Here is a 17,965-nt window from a genome sequence, read left to right on the forward strand (position 1 = left end):
GGACTCCAACTCCTACTAGCCTTAGCATGGCTGATGTTTGGAGCTGATGGGCGTTCATGGAATCATAGAACTGTAGAGATGGAAGGGACGTTGAGGGTCATCTAGTCCAATCTGCTGCAATGCAATCTCAACTTGGGCCGCAGGTTAGCCACCTCTGCTGTATTGGCTTATCTGCATCATGGCTGTAATTTTTTGAAGTGATGACGATGCAAATTATCAACACCACATGGACAGCCTCCAAATTCTTAGTAACACTGCCTTTGGTGATATACCCGTTTCAAATGTAAAGTGTAATGATCCCCTTAAAAATAGATTTATGATTATGCCTTAACGCCTTGTTCTGAAAAGCTAATTTGAACCTGGACAATATTCAATAGGTTCCTTTGACATATATTTGCCTTCAATACTTGATTTCAAGGTTTTCTGCTATAATGATATAATATAATCATACTGTCATAGACTTTTGTATGGCTGACAGCTTTCATTGGATCTATCTTTTTGGATCTTTCTTCACAAACTTAAGCTATTATCAACTGTTGCAGCCCTCTTCCTGATGAATTCAGGACCTTGGGATCTGCAGCATTTGCCTGAGTTTCTTTTATTGTCTCGTGGATCCACTTCAGGACTGAGTCTTACCTATAAAGCTCTAAATGTACTGGGTTTTGACATACATGGGAGATTTGCTTCTAAGCTAAATGGAGGTTTTCCACTTCAGGCAGCAAATGTCTTGGGCTGGCCCTGTCAGAGGGTATTCACAGTGGCTGTTCCAAAACTGAGCACCACCTTTCCTCTGGAGACGCAACAGGCTCAAGTCTTAGAGAAATGGGCTTTGACTCTAAGTTAGTTTTCAGTTGGCTTTTGATGACTAGGAACAAGTGGGTGTGACTATTGAATTTTAAGGTTTATAAGGCTGTTAAATCGTACCCAATGCTCTGTGCATGTAATGCCATGACTTCTATTTTCTCTCCTCCCTTTGCACAGCCCCCAACTGTCCAGATCTGAATGGGGGTGGGCTGGGGGGCTGGGGGGCTGGGGAAGACAGTAGAAGGAGAGGAAGCTCCCTTACATGCACAGAAGTCTCTTGCGCCAGCAGAGTTGCAGCATCAGATACAGCCCAGTGCTGGAGGATACGATGAATGATAATTTCCGCTCAATAAATAATAGAAGAAAACCCCTCAGGTGACATCTGATCGCTGTCAGCTTTTGAAGTTTCACATTTTACAACTGATATCCAACAATATTTTATAGGTTATCATTGTGGGATGTTTGACTTTCATTCTACATGTAACTTGGGCTGCAGTTCTGCACACACTTTCTTGGAAGTTAGCTCCATTGAACCCAGTGGAACTTACTCATTGAACATGGTGGAGTTTACTTCTGAGTAAAACAGGTTCAGGAATGGGCTGCTGACCTTTGAAATCTGCATGCTAGCATGTGCTATTCTATAAATAATATTTGATTTATTACTAACTCACTACTACGTATGCAGCATACTGTATATGTTGGTGTGTGCGTGTGTGTAACAAATAGTTGTCACTGCTTAATTCCTGTGTTTGGAAAACTCTCCCCGTGTAATGGAATCTCTAGCCTCTCCTCTGTGGCAGTCTGGGGGCCAGCTGTGGTTGCTCTTGTTGCTTCCTGTGACAGACATGCTCTCTCTGCAAAGGCTTGGAATGCTCTTTGCTTTATTATTTATTTAAAACTGAAACTAAGAGACTCATGCTATCAGCTTACTGCTGATGACATATCACTAGTACTGAGAAAACTGTTGGATGCACTGCATGATGGATTTACTGATGCACAGACCAAATGAGTTCCCGGAGATGGCAGGTTTGACCGTTTGCAAAGTAGGAGCTTATGCGTTCAAATAGCCCCATTCGGGAGCAATGTTTATTTAATCCAAGATAAATATGAAGATAAAGATTGGGCACGAAAGTATATAAATATTTAGGCATTATATAGGCTAAAGATGTAAGACGGCTTAGAAGGAGGAATTTTGGTCCGCAAATAAAGCAGGCAAAAAATTAGTTTACAAGGTGGGAACAGTTGAAGCTTGTCATTATTGGGGATGTTTTAAAATGGTGATTCTGCTCAAAGTCTTGTTTGGGCTTTTAGCCTTTGCCTGTTCAACAAGGTAAGGAAAGCATTTGGAGTTGGCAGAGAAAACTGGAAAACTTTTATTCCAGAGGGAAGAGCATTAGGCTGAACAAAAAGACTTTGTATAGGTAGACAAACAGTCATTTCCCATACCTATGTCTAGATTATGAGTTGGCCTAAATTAAACAACTAATGTGTGAATAGGAATACAGTAACATGGGGATTTATTGGGTCGGTGCAGAGTTTTGAAACGAGGCTTCCTTTTGAAGGATGATCCCCTTCAAGACAATTGGGGGCAGGGGCCCGAGGAAGATCATACGTTTAAAGCCAATAGCTTTCACCCCAAAATCCCAGGAGCTGTCATTTGTTCAGGGTACAGGGGATCGTAGCTCTTTGAAGGGTAAATGACAGTTCCCAGTATTATTTGAGTGAAACTGTGTGCTGTCATGTGATCTCTCCTTCCTGAATGTTGTGTTGAAAAATGATGCATGTGACCTATTTACGGCATTAGGAGATTTGAACCTCTGCCTGCAGAGGACTTGCAGCAATGGGGGTCAATGGACTCATTGCCATCTGCACCACAAGAGTGGGAGATGCTATGGGGCCATTGTGTGTATTGTGAATGCAAGAAGGTGACCTTCTGCAGGGATATTCCCATCATTGCGAGATCATTGGCTCCCTCTGTGTGGGGACAAGACTTGGTGGGTGCTTTTGCTGGTATAGCCTCTGATTGACGAGCTTTGATTGTGATTTCCAACTGATCATGTATTGGACATGTTGGCCATTGCACAAATGCAGAGGCGGCATCTCTCTCACCCCATGTTCTGAGTAATTGGGCGAGAGGATTGCTCTGACAATCATTCCAGGTAGATGTTGCCCTCTAAAACTTTGCAAGGGTAAAGCTTCAAGGATTTGGCCTTGTTGCGGACCAGGAGTGAAGAGCTGGTCAGAATCTGAGGATGCTCTCTACTAGTTGCTTTCCTCAACACACCTTGATCCACGCTACACCTCTGCTCAAAATCCATATTCCCACATCTGCTCTTTTTCATTCCAACACGTTTGTGCAAACCATCTAGTTAACCCTGCAGAGGGTTTAGCTTGTATTAATGAGAGCAAGCTACAGCTCTTTCAGTTTTATCTGGAATATGGCACCAGCAATTTTTATGCTTCCTTAATAAAGTCTGCCTGGATTTTTATTATTATTAAGTCATAATAACCCCTTCAATTATAATAAATCTTGGAAAACCACATCAGTTCAGCAGTTTTATTTAGAAAAGCACAGTACTGAGTTCTTGTTCATCCATCAGACGACATAGCTAAAGTGGCCCTGTGTTTTTTTCAGTTCTAAATTGTGTAATGGGAGTGGGAACTCCAAAAACCTGTTCATTTACATTCATACCTCAAAACAACAGTGTTTTTTAACACTTGCACAAATACTCTTGTGTGAGCGAGCAGTTTAATAGGTTCTAGAGAAACTGTTTTGCAGTTTTACACAAACTTTCCAGACCTCAGAGTTGGACTAATGGTTTGAATTCTGTGTTTTCTACTGTACTGCAGTTGGTGCCTCACTGGTGCAGGGGCATTTCAAAGTGTTTTTATTGTCATTTGGGAATGACCCAGTTATTGCATAATATCACTTTTCACAAGTTATGCTGTTCCCAATTTAAATATCACTGCACACCTCCGAACGTATTTTGGAGGGACCCACCTCCCACCCCCCAATGTATGCACTTTACCTTCCCTGGGTGTTGGTTCATAGTGTTCTGTGGTTGGACTTATATGCTTGCTTGATTTATCCATTTCAATATTTTTATTCTGCATTTCATAGAAGGAGGCATCCAAGTTGGTTTTCAACAACTGAAAACCATGCACATGAGGAGAAGCTAATAACAAGGTATAGCAAATTTTGCAGCAGGCAGTCAGCAGCTTAATATACAGCAGCAGAGTTCAGGAGCCAAACCATAACTCTGCTGGAATGAAAGTGCTTGGAAAGGTATTTGGTCTCATACTTAAAGGTCATGAGCCAAGGGACTAATCTAATCTCCTAGTGCAAGAAATTCCACAGTCAGCCTGGACTCCACAATGGAGGGTGATGCCCTCTTCCATGTCTCTTCCAACCATATGTCTGAGGTTGGCAGAACATTTAGCAGAGCCTCCTCTTAAGAGATGGTACAGTGCCCCCTAGCACAAAGGACCCAAGATACTCTTTACCTCTTGAGCAGCAGCCAGAGGCTGCATCCACAGATGATACCCTACATGATGGCTCTCCAATGGCAGGGGCTCTACTTCCCCTTATCAGGACCCCCACTTCAGCTCTGGAACCCCCTCCCCCTCCATCAGGATTCCAAGCACAGCGGCTCTGAAGGACCCAGGCTGAAGCACATCTCCCATGAAGATCTCCAAAAGGGCCTCGGCTGAAATTCATCTATCTGGTCTCTCAACTATGTAGTCTACTCAGGAGTGAGAGGCAGCAATTCCCACACATGTTCTGGATCCTGGCCCTGAGTAGTTCCAGGCCCTCAAAGATCCAACAGTCTCTAGTTACACAGTGCCGGTACATCTTTCTGACGTAGTTCCTTACTTGCCCTTAAGGTTTCAGCTCCTTGCCTGCAAGTTGCAACCTATAAGTTAGGAACAGGACAGTAGTTCCACCTTTCCATATTACTGTGTATTCCTGCCTCCTGCTCTGTCCCTAGCCACACAAAGGAATTGCTTTGTATACAAGACATTCATTCATGTTGGCCTCACCTCTACAATGCATTGGCAGTGTCTTTTTAACATTAAACACACACACACACAACTTAACATGCATGTAATCATAATGTCTATATAAAGAAAGGCTTTGGGGCATATCAGGTGATCAGCTTCAAAGACCAAATCAGCCTTTTAGCACCTTTACTTGAGGGTGACTTCATTGTAAAGATGCATAGAATCAGCTGGCCTGCCTCACACCAGCCGGCAGAGATCCTGCTGGGTTGACAGATGGTCATAATATAGTTGAAGTGAGCCTTGTTCTAGATGCCTGTGTAGCAAGTCTCAAGTGGTAAAATGAACAGCAATCTGATAAATAACATGGACAAGGAGGACTTACAACTTTGGAGTAGCATATTGATCAATAAGTACCCTTTAGAAATGTCTGTCATGAAAAAAGGGACCTAAAAATAACATAAGAATACTGCCTAACAAGATTAGTAAAGAGACTAATGGAATTATACAAATGGGCTTATTCATATAGGCACACTATCTGAACTAGCTCAGCTTATTTTAAATAGTCCCAGAGAAAATGGACATAAAATGCCTTTATAAGATTTCAATCTGCTAGAAAAATTGCAAGCTCCACAGGTCTGCTTTTAAAATTGACGGTGGAAGTTGGAGTAGGGCCAGCTCATCTATTGGACAAAAGGGGCATTTGTGCCTGGAGCAAGGAACACATCTGCAGTTGCCAAAGAAGTATAGTGTCTGTTTGGACTCTCTGAGTATCGATCAAACATTTGCTAGACGGAACTTGAAACAGGATTTGCCATTCTGAAAATACGCCTCAAGAGCATGTGGATATAGTTGCTTCAGTTTTTTTAACTGAAGCATGAAACTGGATCTTGTTGTCATTATGTTTACTTTCAGGATGAACTTGTGTTAAAGGTTTATCTAGTGACACAGCTATTTATTGATGGACCGTTATGAAGGGAATTGCATTGGCCACTGATATCTGGACCCACCTAACACATATACAAATCAAGCTCTCATATCTGAATACGGTAAGTCACAGGTTGCTTGGGAGTCCAAGATCCAGAACTGATGCTGCCCAAGTCCTTGGAGGGAGACAGCAATTGTGCTGCCTTAAGTGTGCTAGCTGACAGCTGCCCAACTGACCATTGTATGGTCATGGAAAGTAGGAAATAAAACTGAGGCACATGGAAATTTCCTAAGTCAGAAGCATGGACCAGTCAAAGCATAAATTAAAAAATTAAGGCTGCAATCCTATGCACAACTGGGAGTAAGCCCTGCTGGGCGTCTGGAAACATGCAAAACACCAAATCAACAGCAGTGTTAATACAAAAGCGGTAACCCTTTAATAAAAATATCAAGAAAGGAGCATAGCAATGCTCTTCTGGTATTACGCATGAGCAGCTCTTTGCAATGGTCTGGACACACTTAAGTCCCCTGCTAGTTAGTAGTCCATATGGAAATTATCATTTCCTTTGGTTTCAGTGGGAGTTAAGCATGTGCTTAAATTTATCCTGTTAAAGTCAACACAACTTTAAAAGTGCTTTAACTGTTAAAAGCTGGGCACTGTCCTTTATTTTCCTCCACTTAAATATTATATTAACTTGTAAATGTTATTGCCACAGCACTAATAAAACGCTACTAACCTTTGATTTGTATCCCATCTGTACAACATTTAAGAACTATTCCCAACCCATCTCAGACTAAATGGCTTCATAAGACAGAAAATACTGTAGTTTTGCTCAAACTGCAGTGTAGAGAGGTGCAATATGGTTTCTGAATAAAGTAACCATGCCTAGTGTATTCAGAATATGTTTTGGTATATGGCTGATGCACAGCAGTAAAAGGGAATTGTAAAAGTTCAGACCCACCCCACTTTTTCTTTTTTTTAAAGTGATGATGTGTTCCTGATACTGGAAGAGAATGTAGTAAATTAACTGCAAGTTTTACAGCCCAGTTCTGGGATATGGTCTCCACATACCATAATTATGAAAATTGCCATGCTCTTCGTATATAAAAGTCCAGAATAAAATGGTCCGCTGCCTTCGGCCAACTTTTGCTTCTCAACTTGAGAAATTAATGTTCCAAAAAATTTCCTTGTTTGGCTTGGGGTGTGTGTGTGATCTTTTGCATGCAAAGATGTCCAGTCCAGTCAAATGGTAGTTTTCCAAAAAACAGATGGAAACTTCACAATATCTCTCCCCCCCCCGCAAACACACACACTGCCCCCTCCCCAAAGAGCCCTTTCAGTTTACTGCCTTTCTTCCCATAGATAATAGCTGGCAGCAGGGTACAGGGCCGAGGCTGCGCGCTCCACTTCTGAACAAAGTCCTGAATCGAGCCATTGTTTCCACTGCGATAGCCTGCATTTTTTCACTGGACAGAGAAAGCAGGGTGTAAAAAAGGCACCTTGTGTAAAACTGTTGGCAGGGCTTGGAAGTGAATTAAGAGCTCCACAAGGTCTGAGCGCGGCAGCTCGGCTCGCTCATTGAGCCCTGGAAGCCCAGTCAGCTCAGACATTCCAATGCAGTGAGGCAGCAGCGGGGACTCACTCGACACACACACGAGAGAGCGAGGCAGCCAACTCCTCGTCCAGAAGCGGCAGATCAGCCGATCTCCTCCTCTCCTCTCCTGAGTCCGCATACACAATCGGGGGACGAGGTGGGTTGGGGGTGGGAGGGAGGAGATGAAAGGTGGACGCGATGGCTCAGGACCAGGTCCTTGCCTGCAAAGATGTGGGGATCTGCTCGCCGTTCACTGAGAACGACGGATCGGGACTCCGAAAGGCAAGCCTCCCGCGCCTCGAAGGTAAGAGGATGACTTGGAAACTTGGAGGGGAATCAGCGGTTTCTTTTCTGCTTGGTTTTTTAGCGCCCCGCTCCAAAACAAACAAACAAAAATCTGATCCTCCCCTGTTCTGCAAGTGTTGATTATTGGATTGATTTAACACACAAAAGACACCAGATCTTTTGTGAGTTATCTTCGACCACTCTGCTCATTACAGATCCAGGGCATTAAAGAACTCGGGACTCCCCGCGCGCGTGCAAACGCACACACGAGACCCAGTTTGCAAGATCCCGGGCAAAATCCGATGAGTGCATCGAGGTGCTGAGCTGTGAGCCCTCCAAAGGTATCCCTGCCACTCTTTTCGAGCCGGAGGAGGCGGGGGAGAGTTGCCTCCCGGAACTGAAACCTTAGAGGGGCACATTGTAATAGACCTGGATGGACCGAGGGAAATACGAGACAAGTGTGCACAGTGCAGACTGGCTGCTGGAGACTGATGCGTCGGAAGAAACGGCAACAGAGGCAGCGGCGGAGCTTCTGACTCTGCAGTCCAACGAGGGGAGTACACGTGTATGTGCGTGCACACGTGTAAAAGTTCCCAACGAAGGAAAGCTTTGCGCAGGTGCTTAGCTGCCTGGCCTGGCTCTGCCTGCCGTGGCAGATACTAATCTCCACCACCACCTGGCAGGTGTGCGGTTGGGCGGAGAAGGGAAATCCCTTCCGTCCCGTGGGAAGGCACTTGATTTCACAATGAAAAGGGCTCGCTCCCAGGCGGTCCCTGCTAGGGAGGCGGAGGTGGGAGGACAGAATGAATGAATGAACGAACGAACTCCCTTTAGAAAGGGCTTCCCGCACCCCCGATTATTCAGTGACCAAAGTGGAGAACAAGAGGAAGGAAGCAGACTCCTTTCCATCCCTTGGCCTGCAGGGTCGCTTTAAGGGCAGCTCTGTTTGTCTGTTTGAAAGGTTTTGTCACCTTTCAATAGATGTGGAATCGTCGCCTGCAAAAAAGGGGGAGAGGGAGGAGGACCGGCTGTCTCAGGGTAAGGATGCTAATCTTTCCCGACGTGGTGTGATAGTCTTTGAAGATTTCCTAAGGGGAGGAGAAAAGGGTTCCTTTTCTCGCTGCTTTCTTCTTCTTCTTCTTCTTCTTCTTCTTCTTCTTCTTCTTCTTCTTCTTCTTCTTCTCCTCCTCCTCCTCCTCCTCCTCCTCCTCCTCCTCCTCCTCCTCCAATTACACCCACCTCTCCCTGCGCTGAGTGACTGTGTAGGAAAAGAGGGGGAAATGATGAATGGCGGATGAAAGGATGAAGACGTTTGGCTGCTGGTATGATTTCTCAGCATCAGTTTCTTGCATCATACATTCGTGAATCCCAGGTGTTGCATACAGCCCCTATCTCTTCCCTCAAAGTTGTCCTTCAGAGGCGTTCCAATGGGCAATACTCTCCTTCTACATTAGTTGATACTGTTGAGGTTTGTACTAGGGTAGGATGTGCAGTATTTTAAAATGTGGGAGATGCCGTTGGCTATGAAAGATGCTCAGGTCTTCCCATCTTGCTCACTTATTTTCCGCTAATTTTCAGTATAACCAGGGGGTCCAAAATCCTGTGGTCCACCATAACAAAATTAACAAGCTTAGTCATTAAAGCCAACGTTCACAATGGAATATTGATTTCTGTTTTGAATTGCACAGAACTTTTCCTGTGGCTGGATGTTTAAAAAAAGAGGATTTTAAACACAAGAAATAAATTTATTTTTTTATAAATTGGATAGCTCCGAGTGAGGTCATGGTATTAAGTCATTTTAGTTGCATATTGTTTCAGCCTTGAAAATGGAAAGTGTGAGTCTTGAAAATTATTTGAAAACTCTACTGATCTTTCCCACTGTTAGAACTCCAATACTGAAACACTTTGTAATTATTAAAAAGCAAATGTCTGGCCTGCACTTTGATAGCCTTATGTAGGTGTTCAGTGCTCATGAAAGGTGATGGTCCATGATTGGATCGGATAGCCCTGCCACCCAGTGCATATCTAGGGGTTGGCAAAATTGGCCCTCGCTGGGAGTGGAGTGCAGACCCAGAAGGGGTGCAAAAATCACCCCCAATATGTCTTCAGTTATCTATGTAAGGTCTTGAATTTAGACAAGAGCTGGGAGCTGAGCGATAGGAGAAAAGGCAAAACGGTATGAAGGCAGACTACTGGAGTGTATTATGTATATGTGTATGGTGACATGCCACTATTATTGTGAGATCAAACATGGGAGAATCTTTCCATCCTTGCACATAAGGTGTGTGGGATTTTTTGCCCTTCCTCCTCCTCACCTTGCCTTGACTCCTGATGCTTTGAGTACTTGGACCTCGTAAAATGTAGTAATTTCTAATGTGGCTATTGCAGTAAAGTGATGGGGGGGCGCATGCTGAAACATCTCCCTTCCGAGGGTGCAAGGGACCCTAGGGTATGCCTCTGCCTAGAGACCCACACATTTCCCACCCCTCAGCTAAAGCCTTACTGGTTTGTGAGTTGCACAAAACCCTTCCTGAGAATGGATGTACAAGGAAAAAAAACTGTGAAAGTTATTTACCTTTTAATGTTATCTTTATGTTCTGATTAGACACTAAGATTGAAGATCCAAATGCTCCCTTGAAAATAAAATTGCTAGATAACTAAAAAAATAAATGCTGCTCTTTTTGGTGTCTTTAGTGTGCAACCAATACAAGCTTGGGACACCTTTTGTGCAGCAATGCCCTTACTGGTGTTAACAATTAATGTTTAGCTTCTATAATGAAATGTGTATTGGTTCCACACGTCCTAGAAATCAGAACGTCTGCCCTAGAAACACCAATTCTATATTGGGTATGTAAATATATTAGTGCTCTGCTCATGGGACTTGTTAAGTGGAAACGCTGCTTTGAGGTCCTAGATGGGCTGGGATTCCTGAAGGAGCATCTCTTGCATAAATCTACTTGAATACACTGATGTGAATACACTCCAGATTTCCCTCCAAACTTATGTCTAAGTTACCCAAACTAGTGTGGTGTTTGAGATGGTTTTGGTACTAACAAGGCAAAAAGTGCACACAAAATGGCCACCCCCACCCCCCAGGTATACAACTAAGCATGCTTGGTGCCTCTTTACACTGTCAGTCTGAATAGCTCACTTGGTTAGACTCAGCATGGTGCTGATAACATCAAGGTTGCAGACTTAATCTAAGCAGAGGTTGGATGGCTGTGATATATGATCTAGTTGAGATTCCTGCATTGCAGGGGGTCGGACTAGATGCTCCTCAGGATCCCTTCCAACTCTTATGATTCTATGATCCTGTGTTTACTTAGAAGCAAGCAGAAATGAATGCCCTAGGGCTTCAGGTAGCAAGCAGTTGTGTCAAAATGTCATATTCTGCACCCACATACACGTGAGAAAAAGAGAAGTAAAATCCATTGTGACCCTGAATAGCCTTCGCTTTAGAATAGGATTTGGAGCACTAACAGGTTTGTTGTGACCTTCACTTCTGGTCTTTAAGGTTCCCAATAATCAACGTTTGTTTGTTTTTTGCTGTGAAGCTAAGATCTCCACTTGAATTTGTCACCACATACGCGCGCGCGCCCACACACACACACACACACACACACACAGGAAGAAGTAGTTTTAAACTGGTTTTAAACTAGGCCGTTGTTTGCTTTTAGTTTCCCGAAAAATGTTCCTTTTCTTCCCATGCTGAAAACTACCCTCAGCTCTACGAAGTTCCCAGGCCTTTTTGAGAGCTAGTTGTTGTGGGGTTGGCCACCATCTCTTCCTCACACCGCCTCTAAATTTGTGGCCTGACTAAGCTATTTCTTCATTTCTGTATGGGAGCATGATGCTTTTTTTGTCCTACTGATCATAAAGAATGAGTCAAAAGTTTCAAAAAAGCTTTCCTTCAGGCTTTTTCAGGAAAAGTAAGAAACTTCTCTCTACTGGATTCGGTCTGGAGAGACCTTGGGTTCAGATCTCCACTTGGATGTGAAATGCATCATCATCATCATCAGGCTTTATATACAGTGCAACCTTTTTGCCAAGGTACCCAAGACAGTTTTCAGTTTTACAATACAGTGGTACCTCAGGTTACATACGCTTCAGGTTACATACGTTTCAGGTTACATACGTTTCAGGTTACAGACTCCACTAACCCAGAAATAGTACCTCGGGTTAAGAACTTTACCTCAGGATGAGAACAGAAATCGTGCAACGGCAGTGGAAGTCCCCATTAGCTAAAGTGGTGCTTCAGGTTAAGAACAGTTTCAGGTTAAGAACAGACCTCCAGAACGAATTAAGTACTTAACCCGAGATACCACTGTACTTGCACCTATTCACTCAAAGCTAAAAATGAAACACATAACCACCTACGTTCCCACAACCCTTCTTCTCTCCTCACAGTATAGGCATTGAGACTATATTTCATTTTAGTCTATCTCATAAATCGGCCCACAATACAATGATTTTGAACATGCCACCTTAAATGCCTTGTAAAGAAGATGGTATGATGGTAGTTAATTGTTTTTTATTAGTAGTATTTATTTGTATTCCACCCTTCATTTGTTGATCTCGGGGTGGTTTACAGCACAGAAATGCAAGATAAACTCAAGAACAAAAGACAAGAAACATAAGAACAAAAACAAAATAAACAAGGTAAAAGTGAATTGACATTACAAACAAAGTGTCAATTTTCACATTGGAACTGGAATTTATGTGGTGGTGGTGGGAGGCGGTGATGCAACTTTTGCTTCAGCAATGAAGCAGCACAGACTGTAAGGGCTATAGGAGCTGAAGGCTCCATGCTTCCTGGCTCTCAGTCAGGCCCTGATCCGATCAGGGGTTTCTATGTGCTCCTTGTGAGTAGCCTCACACTGGTATCTCTGAAGTTCCTGCCTGACTTGCCATCACCTCTGCTTTTGTGGCCCTGGGGGAGATAGGAAAGTGTATGAGAATTGGCTAGGAACCTAGGTAGCTGCCGTGGGGGCCTTTCGTACTGGGAAAGGGCTATTCAGTTTTGATGGCTCACTGAGACCATTAGGAATTTTGGACATCTGCTGGAGAGTCCCGTTGCCATTGCTCTTCATCATTGGAGGTTGTTGAACCCCAACACGAGGTCATATACCCATGAATACTGTGATGGTAAATCTGTTCCACGTTCACAGTACTTAAAGTAGATTAGTAACCTCACTTCACCCATATGTTGCAAGGGTGGAAAACTACACACTAAGTCTGAAAGGGTAGTTGGAGTGTATTAAAAATGTAGCTAATCTGCTTTTTGAAAAAAACATTTAAAGTATTGAAAAATAGTGGCTATAGTTTGGGTATTTTCTCAAACTTGTGGCTACCACAACATAAGGGGACGTTTTACAGGACTAGTGCCAGGACCACCACTTTGTCCTGTGGTTTTCTGGACAGATCCCCCCCCCTTTGCCCTTCCTTGTTGGTAAACTGCTATGTAATAATGCTTCAGGAAAAACTGCTATTTAATTTAACCAGACAAGATTCTGGTGGGACATCATTTCATTTCACTTTCAGTTTGTATACTGTCTTCCCACATTACTACACACAAGGAGGAATTACTACTTCACACATTCAGTAAAGATATGCTATTAAAACAACAACAAAAACCCCATATACTCATCTTTAGCATTCCTGTTCCACTGGACATACATCTCAAAAGCTAATATAATCTCCCCCCCCCCAGGTGATGGTCCATCATAAATACAAACCCCACATTTTTTGGGGAAAAGATTTCTGCATTGTGGGCTGTTGGACTGGATGACCCTCGTGGTCCCTTCTAACTCTATAGTAGTATGATTGTTTACTTACTATATTGGGCTGCAATTCAGAGAAATGTGAGCTTATTTAAATCCCTTTAATAACTTTATCTGGATTGTGCCCTTTGTTTCACTAATGAGCCTGATGTTTTAAATAAACAGCCCATGAAGACTGAAAGTTTTTCTAGGCACAAAATAGGCAGTAATGTGTATGTTTTTTCACATTTAAAAAAAGCTGCAATGGTTTCAATGGTTTTCAAATTGCTGTATTAAAAGTGTTGGGGTTAGAACACTTATCGTTGCAGAGAGAAATTCTACTTTCAGTTCAAGTTTAGTTCTGTCCTGTACTTGTACTTATGTATGTTAAGGGTGTGACTGACTGAGTACTCGGCATACAAGCGCAAGAGTCGGTGTCATGTGGTGTTTGCTGCAAAAAGCTTGTGCAAATAATATTTCCTAGGTTGGGAATTCACAATACTAATTTTGCCCAACAATAGACTGTGTTCAGCGGCGGAGGAAGCTGCTCGGGCGCCTGGGGCGGCGCACCCATAGGGGTGGGGCGAACCGCCCATAGGAGTGGGGCAAGGGAGGAGTGAGCCGCCATAGGGGCGAGGCGCACCACAGGGGCAAGGCGCACCAGAGTCTGTCTGCCTCCTTCCACTCTGCTGCCCTACAGCTGGGTGGGGAGGCAGCAGACCGTTTGGGCAGCATGGAGCCACCCAGGAGAGATGTGTGGCTCCGGCACAGTGCAGGCCCCGCGGTGAGTGGCACCCAATATTTTGTCACCCATCTCAGTGGTGACACCTGGGGCGGCCCGCACCCACCACACCCCCTTCCTCTACCCCTGACTGTGTTAACCGTCTTTTCTGAGCATAATTTCTTTTTTCACTTCATTACCATTAAAAATAAGTACAATGTGTTGCACTAGAGCAGGGGTCAGCAACCTTTTTCAGCCGTGGGCCAGTCTACCGTCCCTCAGACCATGTGGTGGGCCGGACTATATTTTGAGGGGGGGGGGGAAGTGAGTGAATTCCTATGCCCCACAAATAACCCAGAGATCCATTTTAAATAAAAGCACACATTCTACCCATGTAAAAACACCAGGCAGGCCCCACAAATAATCCAGAGATTCATTTTAAATAAAAGGATACATTCTACTCATGTAAAAACATGCTGATTCCCAGGCCGTCTTTGGGCCGGATTGAGAAGGCGATTGGGCCGCATCCAGCCCACGGGCCTTAGGTTGCCTACCCCTGCACTAGAGTGTACTGTACCACTTTAGGCTGCAGGTTACGTTTGAACAAGTCTCTCTTTTTTCTTTGTAAACACCCCCCCAATGCAATTAGAAGCTTTGATAGCAAAGAGGTGGGCTAGTACCTTTTACCCTGATGCAGGGAAGTGGCGTCGTAGTGTTGTTTGCCATCGCCAGGCAGGTACGTGTGCATGGGCAGGGGTGGAGCTCAGAGGGTGACTGAAGCCCACCGTGCCAGTCCAGCCCTCACCACTGGAGTCAAGCAGGTCCACGTTGCAGTGCCTGTGCTGGGGAGATCATATATTCCCAGATGTAACTCATGTGCGTTGGATTATGCATCCAACCGACTTGCACAGAATTGAAGTAGTTTACATGTAACGACTTGGATTCCAAGATAAATTAACTTAAGGAGGTTTGCAGAAGGAAGTCTTCCTCTCCCCTCCCCTCTACCATGCCTTAAGCTGACTTTTCTTAGGATCCAAAGGTGTGCACTTTACCTTAACAGAGTTGCCAATCATTATGGGTAGTTAATGGACCAAGTTCTTGTTCATTTATTTATTTTGATAGTAAAACATGAATAGTTCCTGTGGTGACATAGAGGTGTATAACTGAATAGTATTTCAAGCATTTATCTTGGAAGAATGTTTTAATTCTACTCCTGTGCACAACTGCTGCATAACTTGCATCTAATAATAGCATCGTTTTTTAACAGATGATTCTCCAGTTGCCTGTGACCTTGCTTAATGCTGGAGGACTTTGCTGTTTGTTTCAGACAGGAGCAGTGCTCTGGTGTGTGATGTTTCCTCCCACGATGTTTGTCTTCATCTGTGCTACTGTGGACAGCAAAAATGCTGTTGAAGTGAATTATGTATAGTAATCTTCAGAGTTCTGCTACAGTACAGCACACCATTGACTTAGTTGGCTAACTTCCCCTTCATACCAGGACAGGGCATCAACAGACGGCATTTAAATAATTTTCTGCTTGAATATCATTTTACGGTGTAGAGAATCTTGTTTGGTAGAGCAAAAGGGTGAATGTAAAAAAAGCTGATTGCATGAGTCAGATGTGTACTCTGGACTTTCAAAAAGCTGTTTTCAAAAAGCTTAAGGAACTTCTGGGTCGCATCCCATGGTCAGAAATACTCAGAGAAGGGAGTCCACAATAGATGGGAGTTTCTTAAAGGTGAGAAGGCACAACTGAAATGTGCAAACAATTCCAGTAAGAAAGAAAAGTGGGAGGCATCTGAAGAAGTTTTTGTGCCTTGAGCTGAGATTTAAAAGGGGCAGATATAAAAAATGAAAAAGGGGCAAATCATGAAGGAAAAATATAAACGATCATCCAGTATTTGCAGAGAAGGTCAGGTGGGCTAAAGCTCAGAACAAGGTCAGGCTTGCAAGAGAGGTTAGAAATAATAAAATGGGTGGTGGTGGCGTTTTACTATGTTTGAAGCAAGAGGAAGAACAAAAAAAGTTGCCAGACCTCTGTGTGTAGAAGCCAGAATAATGGCATTGGGTGACAGAGAGAAGGAGGGACAGCTTAACACCTGTTTTGCTTCTGTCTTCACTCAAAAGGAATACAGCGCCCAAACTGGTGATAATAGAATAAATGATGTCGAGAGGGAGCTACAGCCCAAGATAGAAAAAGAGGTGGTAAAGGAACATCTAGCAACTTTAAATGAGATCGCCAAGGTCTGAGGAACTACAAGGTTACTAAGGAACTTGCAGATGTAATCTCAGAGCCTTTTATCTATAATCCTGGAGAATTCTTGGAGAACTGGGAACAGGATTCCACAGTTTAGGTATCAGGATTTAATTGCCAGTCATCAGCTGGTGTTGTCAAACAACAGCTCAAGAGCCACAGGTTCTCAACCCCTCATCTCCTGATGAGAAGTTATATTTGGAGATGCCAGCAACTCAGTCTGCAAAATGAGTTATGTTCCATTCCCTGATTACTCTAATGTTTTCATTGTAGTAGTTAAATGACAAAACAGTAAAACTGAGCCTTTATGGCGTGAGAGCTTAGCCTTGACAATAGATGTAGAAATGCACTTTCAGGAGAGTAAAATCTGTTCTCTTGTTTGGAAAGCCAAAGTCCTTCAAAAGAGCACTGTAAATTCATATAATGAATGCTTGTTATAACAAGCATCTGTATGCCCTTATCTTGGTAGTGGTTGTTTTATTACTAGTCCTCATGTTTCCTATGTATACTTCCACCCAGATGATTCCCTAGTAGCTGTAGAAGATCAGTCTAGGAAATTTGAGTAATCACTTATTGTTCTTCTCTTGGCAAGTGGGTTGTCATTCTTGTGGAATGCTGACATTTCATAAAATCTCATAAAATACATGGACTTGGACTTGAAATTCAGTAGGTCAGGGGAAACTTTCATTCACAAAACAGTAATTGTTTCTGTATTGATGCATTTTTCTATCAACAGTTTTTATTTAAAAGAAAAATGGAAATAATGTGAACATAAATATTTAGAAGACAGATAACATAACAACTGACATAGGTAAAGGTAAAGGTACCCCTGCCCGTACGGGCCAGTCGTGTCTGACTCTAGGGTTGCGTGCTCATCTCGCTCTAGAGGCCGTGAGCCAGCGCCGTCTGAAGACACTTCCGGGTCACGTGGCCAGCATGACGAAGCTGCATCTGGCGAGCCAGCACCAGCGCAGCACACGGAAATGCCGTTTACCTTCCTGCTAGAAAGCAGTACCTATTTATCTACTTGCACTTAGGGGTACTTTCGAACTGCTAGGTGGGCAGGAGCTGGGACCGAACGACGGGAGCTCACCCCGCCGTGGGGATTCGAACCGCCGGCCATACGATTGGCAAGTCCTAGGCACTGAGGTTTTACCCACAGCGCCACCCGCGTCCCTAACAACTGGCATACTAGGCTGCAAATATATAGCTCTGCCAAATTTAGGTTTGTGTATATATCTTATAACAAAAACATCTAATGTACATGAGATAACTTGACTGATGGACTGAAATGTAGACACGAATAGTATGGTCTTGTTTTTTTACATGGTGCTTCATTTACATTTCAGTGATATAAAGCCTGGCTTGTATTTTGTCTAAAATGAAATTGAGCCAGTTAGGCTGCAATATTATAAACACCTAGCAAGGAGTAAGTACTTTTGAACTCAGTAGTACTTACTTTAAAGTAGACATCTAGAGGATTGCATTGCTAGTCCTATTTGCACCACATCTAAGTTTGTTTGTTCAACAACTACTTTGGGTGGAGTATAGCATTACTTCTATGCTGTAAACCCTGTTCAGTTGATACTACAGAGATTATATATTGGCTGAAGACAGGTTT

At 43.5% G+C, this 17,965-nt stretch overlaps 1 protein-coding gene across 3 annotated transcripts in view; it reads left to right on the top strand.

Moving 5' to 3' along the window:
• The window catches only part of PLCE1 (phospholipase C epsilon 1), a 135,140-nt gene that overhangs the window by 2,996 nt on the left and 114,179 nt on the right, over positions 1 to 17,965 (top strand). Inside the window, exon 1 of one of the 3 annotated variants that reach the window (XM_081189544.1) lies at positions 7,228 to 7,629. The exons of 1 other annotated variant lie outside the window; for it this stretch is intronic. The gene's annotated coding sequence lies outside the window, so the exon portion shown is untranslated. Of the gene's footprint in view, positions 1 to 7,227; positions 7,630 to 17,965 lie in introns of those variants that run through there. One more of the 3 variants, XM_081189546.1, reaches the window with a different exon arrangement.

The sequence above is a fragment of the Podarcis bocagei genome (genome assembly GCF_964188305.1).
Source record: "Podarcis bocagei genome assembly, chromosome: 4".
NCBI lineage: Eukaryota > Metazoa > Chordata > Lepidosauria > Squamata > Lacertidae > Podarcis > Podarcis bocagei.